General features: G+C 42.8%; 1 protein-coding gene and 1 long non-coding RNA gene across 3 annotated transcripts in view; one reads left to right on the top strand and one right to left on the bottom strand.

Moving 5' to 3' along the window:
- LOC116681309 (zinc finger protein 271-like) overlaps positions 1–11,796 on the top strand; it is a gene marked incomplete at both ends in the record, with an annotated part of 76,983 nt that overhangs the window by 49,249 nt on the left and 15,938 nt on the right. The gene's annotated exons all lie outside the window — the stretch shown is intronic.
- On the bottom strand, positions 2,360–10,839 carry LOC116681312 (uncharacterized). 2 transcript variants are annotated; one of them, XR_004329999.1, is made up of 3 exons: positions 10,589–10,839; positions 5,235–5,238; positions 2,360–2,374 (listed from the first exon to the last, which is right to left on the bottom strand). It is a non-coding gene; the product is annotated as an uncharacterized LOC116681312 (long non-coding RNA). The 2 variants fall into 2 exon arrangements; XR_004330000.1 differs by lacking the exon at positions 2,360–2,374 and adding an exon at positions 4,033–4,043 and having other exon boundaries at positions 10,589–10,748.

Raw genomic sequence — 11,796 nt, 5'->3', positions numbered from 1 at the left:
ACGCCCACACATCTAGCGCCGGTTACTACGTTGCACAACTCTGAACCTCCTGCCGGCTGCGTGGCCGTTGGAGAGTAAGAGGAGAGATCAATATCTATCTAGATAGATATGTGTGCATATGTTAATTTAATCAAGTATTCTATTATCCTGCATAGAGAGTAAGAGGAGAGATCCAAACACAGGCACGGCTTTAAAAAAATGGGTCATGTAACACAAGATTAAACCATATTGATTTGATTTTGCTGGGAAAATGTTAGCCGCACCCTAGAGCCCTGTGAGTTAACAGACACTAACTAGCACCCTAGAGCCCTGTGAGTTAACAGACACTAACTAGCACCCTAGAGCCCTGTGAGTTAACAGACACTATCTAGCACCCTAGAGCCCTGTGAGTTAACAGACACTAAGTAGCACCCTAGAGCCCTGTGAGTTAACAGACACTAACTAGTACCCTAGAGCCCTGTGAGTTAACAGACACTAACTAGCACCCTAGAGCCCTGTGAGTTAACAGACACTAACTAGCACCCTAGAGCCCTGTGAGTTAACAGACACTATCTAGCACCCTAGAGCCCTGTGAGTTAACAGACACTAACTAGCACCCTAGAGCCCTGTGAGCGAACAGACACTAACTAGCACCAATTAGCACTGGTCACTGCTGTTGTCTGAAAAACAACAGACGGGACAAAATGTTGCGTTTACTGGTAAACTGGTAAACCTTGAGACCGATGTATAACCGACTGCTATCTGTGGAGTCTTCCTACCGTTACTCTGTCCTCTGGGACTGTCTCCATCTAGAAACTAAGCTGCACGGTGCAGGGAACGACTGACTGGCTCACGATCAGACAGTGGTTTACGGAGCGGTAGGTTAGCTTTGCAAAAAAACGCAGAGTTCTATGATATGCAAATAATAGCTTGATCACGCAAATTTGATCGTGATAGTGATTGAAATTTGATTAATTGTGCAGCCCTAATATATATTCTAGACTCATACTTACTCTGAGAACCCCTTCCATTTCAGCAGAAACTCTATTCTCCCCTTCACCACTCTGCGGTCCAAAACCTTCTCCACCACATACTCCTCATCTTCCTCTTTTACTGCTGTAGGCTGCTCCTCCTCTTTCACTGCTGCAGGCTCCTCTTCCTCCTTCACTGCTGCTGGCTGCTCCCCCTCTTCCTCCTTCACTGCTGCAGGCTGCTCCTCCTCCTCTTCCTCCTCCTTTCCTGCTCCGGTCGCCAGCTTGACGTCTGCCCCAAGGGGGTGGTTTCAAATTGAGTAACCGGGGTAACAAATGATTTTTCTTGATTGGGGTTCACTACTTAACTCTCAGAGGAGAAACCCTGGAAAGCAGAATCACGGAGTCAGTGAGTGAGAGAACCAACCACCGTCCTCGTCTCCAAACCTCTGTTTATTACAAATTCTCCCAAACACAAAAGCATAAAACAGTCCTCAACAACAACATTCCCCTCGTGGAAACATGTTTCACTTCAATTTAAGAACCGGAACACCATTTTCTTTACTCCCCATTTTTCAGTGGGCAAAATCTTCCACACTCAAATTCCCAGAAATAGTCTCGTCCTTACCAAAATAAATTTGAACCTTAATGTACTGTTCCAATAATAATATATAGATATAGTATATAGTTTTGGAGGTAGACAGAAGAGATCTTCTTTCTACCTCCAAAACTCCTCCATTATACTAATGTCATCATGGAAATCATAAACCCTCTTTGGCTGGAAATAAATATTCAAATGACTTCAGAGTCAAAACATGAACCATCATACACCTGGGGACAATAGTTCAACTTATAATATATTCCTTTTCTAATACTATGTAACTATTTAAGAGTTAAACAACATTTTAACATTAATAATCCTGTCAGGATACGTTAAAAACCACAAAATAACTCATTACCAGGGAATGGAAGCACCAGCACCCAGAATCACACACACAACCCTATGTTAACCAGCATGTTAGTTAGCAGTAATTAGCCTGTGCCTATGTTAATGTTAATTAGCAGTAATTAGCCTGTGTCTATGTTAATGTTAACTAGCCTGTTAGTTAGCAGTAATTAGCCTGTGTCTATGTTAATGTTAACTAGCCTGTTAGTTAGCAGTAATTAGCCTGTGTCTATGTTAATGTTAACTAGCATGTTAGTTAGCAGTAATTAGCCTGTGTCTGTGTTACTGTTAACTAGCATGTTAGTTAGCAGTAATTAGCCTGAGCCTATGTTAATGTTAACTAGCCTGTTAGTTAGCAGTAATTAGCCTGTGTCTATGTTTATGTTACCTAGCATGTTAGTTAGCAGTAATTAGCCTGTGCCTATGTTAATGTTAACTAGCATGTTGGTTAGCAGTAATTAGCCTGTGTCTATGTTATCTCCTAACATAGACCTACCTCTCCGTCTCTGCTGATTGGGAATGATTGAGATTTCTCTTGCACAGCTACCAGAAGACTTACAGCTTTCAGACAGGTTGCTCACATCACATCTACGTCTTCAAGCTCAGTTGGAGGCTGCGCAGTAACGCTCAGCATCACCGGGAAAGAGCTTCTAATAGGGCGTTTCTCAATCTGTGTTCTTCTATGGACTTGTGTTCTTGTGAAACGTCATGTTTGGTGGCCAAAGTACTGACCCAATACACAAGTTAGCATTTTGCCAAGAACAGTTAAAATCCCCGGATCTCGACACGCCCATTTTACCGAGGATACATCGGATGGTAACTTGTGTTAACTTGGCCGGGCAGGTATCCCAGCATTCAATTCGGGTGTAAAGCGCGTCTGGCTTCCGGTACACATATTTTCACAATTTACGTCTATTATTAAATGAATAAATTCATTTTTAAGATGTTTTAAGGCGAGAAATCAGCTGTGTAGATTTTGAATATAGGCAGTTCAACGAAAATTGATGGTGAATTAAAAAAATCTTCGGAGTTTGAAAGCTCCGCAAACGCCGGCGGGCGAGCTTGCTACGCCAGCCGGGGATGACTCTCGCGAGCCGGTCAGTCAGTCAGCTCACAGACCCCTCTGGCCCCACATTTAGACAGACCCTCTGGCCCCACATTTAGACAGACCCTCTGGCCCCACATTTAGACAGACCCCTCTGGCCCCACATTTAGACAGACCCTCTGGCCCCACATTTAGACAGACCCTCTGACCCCACATTTAGACAGACCCTCTGGCCCCACATTTAGACAGACCCTCTGGCCCCACATTTAGACAGACCCTCTGGCCCCACATTTAGACAGACCCTCTGGCCCCACATTTAGACAGACCCTCTGGCCCCACATTTAGACAGACCCTCTGGCCCCACATTTAGACAGACCACTCTGGCCCCACATTTAGACAGACCACTCTGGCCCCACATTTAGACAGACCCTCTGGCCCCACATTTAGACAGACCCTCTGGCCCCACGTCTAGACAGACCCTCTGGCCCCACGTCTAGACAGACCCTCTGGCCCCACATTTAGACAGACCCTCTGGGTGGCGCTGTAATGGCGACAGGTAGCAGCTGAGTGCAAGAGTGCAGAGTGAGAGTGTTGTTTTTTAACCTGGTTTTAGCGTCGTTCTTGGGTAGATCTGTGTGTGACGGTGACGACAATGGCTCACCTCAGTTTGACGGGTCGTTTTATCCTTTTTACGCTGTTATACAAACTCTTGGGGGTAATCTGTGTACACCAGGAGTCCCTCCATTACACCCGTGAGTTTCTCCTGTTCCTGCGTGATTCTGATGCGGGCATTGTGGAATCCCCGGCGGCTCTTCCACCAGAGATCATCCGGTCGGTAGCCACCCCTCCCGCAGAGAATCAGAGTTGGACATTCAGGACAGGAGTGAGGAAAAGGGGGAGACGCGGCGGCGTACGGCAAAGACTGAAGCGACAAGGCCATCGTAGGATACCTCTTCCTTCAATCATCCTCGCCAACGTCCAGTCCCTTCGGAACAAAGTGGACGAGCTCCAGGCGAAAGTAAAGTTCCTTTCGGAGTATAAAAATGCCTGTCTCCTCGCCTTGACAGAGACATGGCTCAAAGAACAGGATCCACTCTCTGATCTGGAGTTGGACGGGTTTGGAGAACCTGTCCGTCTTGACAGAGACTCCACAGTGACGGGAAAATCACTCGGTGGAGGCTTGTGTCTTTATATAAATAAGAAATGGTGCAATACGGTGATCGTCAGAGAAACACTGTGTACTTCTGATATCGAACTTCTGTCTGTGTCCTTACGCCCTTTTTATCTGCCCAGGGAATTCCCACAGATATTCGTCACACTTGTTTACATTCACCCGAAGGCTAATGCAGATTTAGCAACTCGGGCTATGGTGAAGTGTGTGCAGCGGCTCCAGGGGATTTCACCTGAAGCGCCAAACTTCATTATGGGCGATTTTAATCACTGTAAACCAGGAAAGTCCCTGTGTAACTTTTACCAATATGTCACCTGCCCAACACGACGGTCCAACAGCCTGGACCTCTGTTATGGATCCGTCAAAGGTGCTTATAAGTCTTACAGCAGAGCTCCACTCGGCATGTCTGACCACAACTCTGTTTATTTGGTTCCGTCTTACAAACCGGCACTGAAGAGAAACAAGCCGAAACGAAAGTTAGTTCCGGTTTGGTCAGAGGACTCGATCCAGTGTCTACAGGAATGCTACTGCTGCACTGACTGGGATCTATTCAAAAACGAATGTAAAGACATTGATGAGCTCACAGAGACTGTTTCTGCATACATCGCCTTCTGTGAGGACTTAGTCATCCCACGTAAATCCATTTCCATATATCCAAATAATAAACCATGGGTCTCTAAATCTGTCAAAAGCATAATTAATCAACGAAATATTAGTTTCAACCAAGGTGACATGACTCAATATAGAGTGCTTCAAAAACAAGCTAAAAAGGAACTTAAGCTTGCAAAACTTCAGTATAAGGACAAAGTTGAGAACATGCTGAGCACAGGCAACTCACATCCTGCATGGGAGGGTGTGAAAGCAATGATGGGGATGCAAACTAAGAAGTGTTTGATCTCCCTCAATGGCATGTCAGACCTGGTCCTCTCAAATGAGCTGAACACTTTTTACAATCGTTTTAATATTCATGATTTTAGTGAGGAGTTGTCAGTTTTTAATAACGTTGCCCCTGGGCAGGGTATAGTCCAGGTTGACAGAAACAAGGTCCTGTCACTCTTCAGAGGCATAAACGAAAGGAAAAGTCCTGGTCCCGATGGCATTGGAGGCCGCATATTAAAGAACTGTGCTGAACAGCTGGCAGACATTTTTTGTTTTATTTATAAAATGTCTTTACATCTCCAAACTGTTCCTCGCATTTGGAAAGACTCAATTATTGTTCCAGTGCCTAAAAAAAAGGCTCCAGAGTCTCTCAATGACTTTAGGCCTGTGGCACTCACGTCCCTCGCTATGAAGACGCTAGAGAAGATCGTGAAGGATGAACTTTTGAGCTCTGTCCAGGATCTACTGGATCCGTTTCAATTTGCTTACAGACCAAACCGGGGTGTGGAAGATGCAGCATGTACTCTTTTTAACTTGATCCATACCCATCTGGAGAGTGCTAAGAGCTTTGTGCGGCTGCTTTTTATTGATTTTTCTTCAGCTTTTAATTGCATCCAACCACATATTTTAGCGGGGATTCTAAAGAGTACTTTTAATATTGACCCTTGTCTTATCTCTTGGTTGATGAACTTTTTAACTAACAGGTCTCAACGCGTGAGAGTGAATAGCATTGTATCTGATGTCCTCTTTTCCTCCACTGGTTCCCCCCAGGGCTGCGTCCTCTCTGCGATTTTATTTATTTTATATACTAATGCATGCCAAAGCCAGCACACCAGGCGTCATATCATTAAGTTTGCTGACGACTCGGTAATAGTGTCGCTGCTGACACACAACGCCCCAGAGCATGGCGCTATTTTAAATGATTTTACAGAGTGGTGCAAGTCGACTTTTATTAACATTAATGTGGCAAAAACTAAAGAAATGCTAATCGATTTTAGAAAGAACCCCCCCACCCTCTCTCCTACTCTCATTAACGATCAAGCCATCGAAGTGGTGAAGCAATACAAATACCTCGGTATTATAATCGATGACAAACTCACCTTCGAGCCACAGGTTGACGCTGTCTGTAAGAAGTCACATCAACGCATGTTTTTTTATCGCAAGCTTCGCAATTTTAATGTTGATAAGACTTTTATGAGGATGTTTTATTGTTGTTTTATTGAATCTATTCTTTCTTTTGCTATTGTGAGTTGGTTTGGGTCCCTCACACTTAAAAACAAGAACAGGCTTCAATATATAGTTAAAGTGTGTGGCAAGATTTCCCTCAACCCTCTGACTGATTTAAACTCTGTCTATGAGACCAGGTCCCTCAAGAAGGCCCAGTCAGTCCTAGCCGACCCGAGTCACCCCCTGAACAGCTGTTTCATCTTGTTGCCGTCTGGCCGGAGATTCAGTCTGCCTAAATGTAGGACAAACAGACATAAAAACTCTTTTGTCCCAGCTGCTATAGGCTTTTTCAACAAGTCAATGTGAGGTGTGGTCTTTGTTTTTGTTGTCTTTGTATTTTATTTTTAGATGTATGGCTGTTGTTTTGTATAACCTGTGTGTTACATGCTGCTGCACAACAAATTGCCCCTTGGGGATAATAAAGACTCTTGAACCTTGAACCTTGAACCTTGAACCACGTCTAGACAGACCCTCTGGCCCCACATTTAGACAGACCCTCTGGCCCCACATTTAGACAGACCACTGCAGCAACAACAATGGAAGAGGAAAGCCAGGTCCACAATTGTAAGATATTTAAAACATTTTTTTACCGCTGTTGTTATAGAGGATGTAGCATATATATATATATATATATATATATATATATATATATATATATATCTCCTGTCCTCCTCATCCTGGCTCTCCTCACTCGCTGGCTCCACATCTGCCTCTCGGTAAAGTATACCGACGGCAGTGGCTAAATTTACCCAGTCCATCTATAATTTTAATACCTATTTAACGTTTTATTTGTGCTTTCAATTAAAAGTGAATCCCGAACAATATTACGAGTTTTTTCCCCCGCCGTTGTGTTGTTATTTATAAAGTTATTGGCCCGTGACACTTAATGGCACAATACAGCTGTTGTGTTGCCCATGTTAAATATTAGGTATTTGTAAGTGTAAATGAATCGATATGAGCCTATGACCGATGGTAGTACTTGTTGTGACACAAGTTAATCGGAGCGCACTTTTGCTTATTTCAGCGGTCTTTATTTGTGTTCCATCTGCAGAGTCAGCAAACACTTCAGAAGGTTTAAATAAACGTCATTACCAACACTTTAAACACAATTATGACACAAATAATTACAGCATGAACATTTTGACGATTTATTGACGTTTGCAGTATTTCAAACAGGCATCACTGCAGCTACCTACGTTGTGGTCTTTGTTCTTGCAACGGCATCACAAGTTAATTCAATAACAGTAGGCCTACTACAACATGGATTACGTGTATTGATATCTGTTACATTTCAATACAGTCTGTAAGTAAAACATAAGCTACATATGAGGTTTTACACCCAGCTGAATGCAGATGTGGCAACACGTGCATCCGCTCAGATTAAGTTGTGATACATAGGCATTTAATATATAGGCTAGATGTAATTACATTTATGTAGGCTACGATGGGTTATGTTACGTTGCAACCTTACAATCACGTTCCTTAATGTGCAATATACCTACTCATGCATCCAGATACAAATGATACCTCTCGCTTATTGAAACGCATATTGCATATAGCACAGTGGGTCAGAGAGAAACGTATTTTTTATTGCTCTGGGTGTCTGGCACATATTGTAGAATTGACTTGAAGTGCCGGAGTTCGAGCAAGTGTTGGTTGTAGAAAGTCAATCTTATGAATGTCTGAATAGCTGCAACATTATAGTTAGGAAACAATGCAATTTCAGATATGTACAATCCAATTGTTAATAGTTATTTTAAGTTTAGATATCCATAATTACAAAAAACATTCCAGATAGTGTAATTTAAAATATCCAAAACTTCACTATGCCTTAAATGTTACATACATCATGCTATGAATGATATCTGAAGTTGAGTTTACTGAGTCAGTATTTGAAAAAATCCCATTTCGAAACATAGAAGTGATATGGTCAAATAAATAACAGATAACATGAAACGTCCCCCGCTAACATACATTGACACATTTATTATTCCAACAGTAGGCCTATATAATACACCAGTTTGCTTACATTTCAGATACAGTGCTTTAACGGTGAAGTGTTACAGTCACAAGTCGATCTGGGTGTTTCCGTGGCGTGCAGTAAGAGACACAGTCGCCAGACAACGGATGATATTTCGTAACGACAACGGCAAGTGTTTGCATAAATGTCTGTCGGGGCGGGAATTAATGCTCAGCAACTCGTTTTTATCGTAAAGTTTTACAAGACACCGACAAATAAATGTGAAATAGAAGGAAAGCGATAATAATGTTTATTTCCTGGTTAGTCGGGAATGGGTCCTGAGAGACCACGCCTACACCACATCTGCCTCTATCACCAGTTAACTTAAAAACCAGTTAAACCGAAACACCGGCCATGTTTTATTATGAATGCACACATTAAAGCTAACTATAAAGTGGCAAGCGCCCTCTGTGCTGGGGGTGTTGCGCAATAAGAACGCCTCGTCCCAAAACTGTCAACAGCGTTTTGTTTGCTTCTGAACTTGTGAGTTCAGTCTTCCAGGTACAGCTAGCAAGTACGGTCTCCCCAAGAACACAAGTCTGTTCTTTGCTTACTTGGTATTGAGAAACGGCCTAGGAAACAACGGGACCTGTTGGTCCATTCCTTTAACTGTCTATGGTCCCACCCCGATACACACCTGTTAGCTAGCCGCGAGCTCTATTGTTTACGAAACCCGTTTCCCGCGGTTACTAACGCGGCTCTTTAGCTCACCTTTACACATCATAAACTCCATAACTAACCCACCACAGCTTCAGTCCACCAGACACACGGCAGAAGGAAACCGTCTGTTGTCATTTTTACCGAGTACCAACCTGGAAAGCAGAATTACGGCATCAGAGAGTGAGAAAACAAACCGCCATCCTCGTCTCCTAAGAGGAGGAAAGTGTCCGTCACCTGGGCCCCGTGGTGTACCGATACCCGCACATTGGTTCCGCTTTCTTTGTTTCCCCGCTACGTTAATATTGCTCACCAACAAAATTTGAAATTCGTACTAAACGCTACGCTGGTTATTATGTTATCCCTAAAGGGTGTATCACACATTAAAACTGAAATAAATGTGGTGATATGCTGCTCTGTACACACTAAAAGTAGTGATTAGTTACATGGAGTCTGGTGAAGATAAGCTGCTCTATACACGCTAAAAGTAGTGATTATTTACATGGAGTCTGGTGGAGATATGCTGCTCTATACAGGCTAAAAGTAGTGATTATTTACATGGAGTCTGGTGGAGATATGCTGCTCTATACACACTAAAAGTAGTGATTATTTACATGGAGTCTGGTGAAGATAAGCTGCTCTATACACGCTAAAAGTAGTGATTATTTACATGGAGTCTGGTGGAGATATGCTGCTCTATACACACTAAAAGTAGTGATTATTTACATGGAGTCTGGTGGAGATATGCTGCTCTATACACGCTAAAAGTAGTGATTATTTACATGGAGTCTGGTGGAGAAATGCTGCTCTAAACACGCTAAAAGTAGTGATTATTTACATGGAGTCTGGTGGGTTTGGTGATTGTGATTTCGGGACTGTTTCATGTTAAACTAAAAGGATCTTACTCTTTAACTAAAGGTCTATCTCTGTAGGGATCCATCCCATAATATTATTAGAATAATAATCTGAGTCTGTCAGAGACAACAACTGAACCTTTAGTGGACGAAAACTTTACCTTTTAATTAGGAGTTGAAACACAGACACAACCTTGGGTTCAACATGTGTGTGTGTGTGTGTGTGTGTGTGTGGGGGGGGGGGGGGACACTTCCTTTTTTGCAACAATTTGTGTCTTTTCTGCAGTAATTTATGGTGCAAATGTCTCCATGAATGCAAAGGAAATATAATAGGTATTTGGAGTAGGCTGCACTGAGGTACATAGTTTTTTATTATGGGGGGTGTATCAATCTCAGTAAAGAGACACAACTGATGAATGAAATCATGATATGATCAAATGAAAAAATGATGAAACGTATAGATTTTATTAAAAGCATTTAGAAACATTAGACTATATGATGATTGTTTATAGAAACATTTGTTTTCCACATTTTAAATATATATCAATATGATTGAAAGTATAAAGGACATAATAGTGACCAATACCAGTTGATTATTTTTTAGATGTGACATGTCATGAAGTGTTTTAGTCAAACAGTTCAAACGTTGATAACCAGAGATGAAACCAGATGAATGTTTTTGTGTTTGAGTCTCGGATCTGCTTCACAGTGCAGAGTGTGTGTGATGGTGAACAGACTGAACTTTGATTTCAGCAGCTGGTCTTCAGTCAGTGTTTCTGTCCACAGGAGACTCTCAGTCCTGCAGAGGACACAGAGATACTGAAGAACCAGACCAGAACCCAGACAGAGTAACCACCATCAGAGCAGTTCAGACTCCAGGAATGATCATTATATCCAAACACACAGTCTCTACTGTCTCCTTTCCTTCTGATTCCTCTGTAACTCACTGATATCTCAACCTCTCCTCTCCTCTCGACCTCCCAGTAACAGCGACCAGTCAGACCATCTCTACACAGCAGCTGAGGCCAGATGTCAAATCTGTCTGGATGATCAGGATATGACTGATCCTCCTTCACATTTGTCACCTTCCTGTTGTTGTCAGACAGTTTGAGGTCTCTGTGTACTGAGTTTCAACAGATGATGGAGTTCTACTATCTGTCCACTAGATGGAGCTAACTGACCATCTAATGAGCTGAAGATCAGCAGCTTGTACAGCAGCAGGTATCTCTCCAAGGGGCCTCCGTGTCACATATTACTTTGATACTTTAAGTACATTTAGCTGTTAATATTTACTACCTTAGTACTTTTCTTTTCCACTGCTTGACATTTACCTTTACATAAACCGCTCCCTCCCTCTTGGGTGAGAAGAATATCTCCAAATTAAAACAATAAAAGCATATTTCTCCTGACTGCAGCAGAAATTAATTTAATATCTACTCACATTTGTCGACGGGTCTCTGGAGCACAGGCGGCGTCCCACCTGTGTGACCTCATGTTGCAGTGGATTGTGGGATACGCTTCATGCTGGAAGCTTTATATTCTAGCTGAAAGAAATAAAGGGGATGCGTGGGATTACCCATAGACTGTATAGATATTGATTATATTATTAATATTAACGGTCTATGGGATTACCCCCTTTCTGGTTTACATGTCCCTGACTCTGCTGAATTATTTTAGGCCCGGTGGGGACAAAATGTCCCCCCCCCCCCCCCTTAAAGTGATTAATGAAGCTTCACCAATAGACCATATATTATAATCCTCCAATAGAAGTGTTTTAACTCTGCTGGCCGGCTCCATTGCACGCGTAACGTAAGAGGAGCTGATGTTCAACACTACGCTTCACCAGAATCACCAAACTGGCGACAGCGGCCAGAGAGCAGCGGGGGGGGGGTGCATATTAGAGGGTTGTCGCTCCTATCCCATCCCGGGCTTCGGTGCTGCAGGGCAGACCTGACCGGACTCCAGACCAACCAAAGATAGAGATCTACTGCTGCGTTTGCAGCTGAGTTAACCACACAGGCCTATTACAGCCGGAACTTAACTATCT

Source organism: Etheostoma spectabile, unplaced genomic scaffold (assembly GCF_008692095.1).
Source record: "Etheostoma spectabile isolate EspeVRDwgs_2016 unplaced genomic scaffold, UIUC_Espe_1.0 scaffold00018611, whole genome shotgun sequence".
Classification (NCBI taxonomy): Eukaryota; Metazoa; Chordata; class Actinopteri; order Perciformes; family Percidae; genus Etheostoma; species Etheostoma spectabile.
The sequence above is the reverse complement of the archived record's forward strand: the minus strand, read 5'-3'. Positions and strand labels throughout refer to the sequence as shown.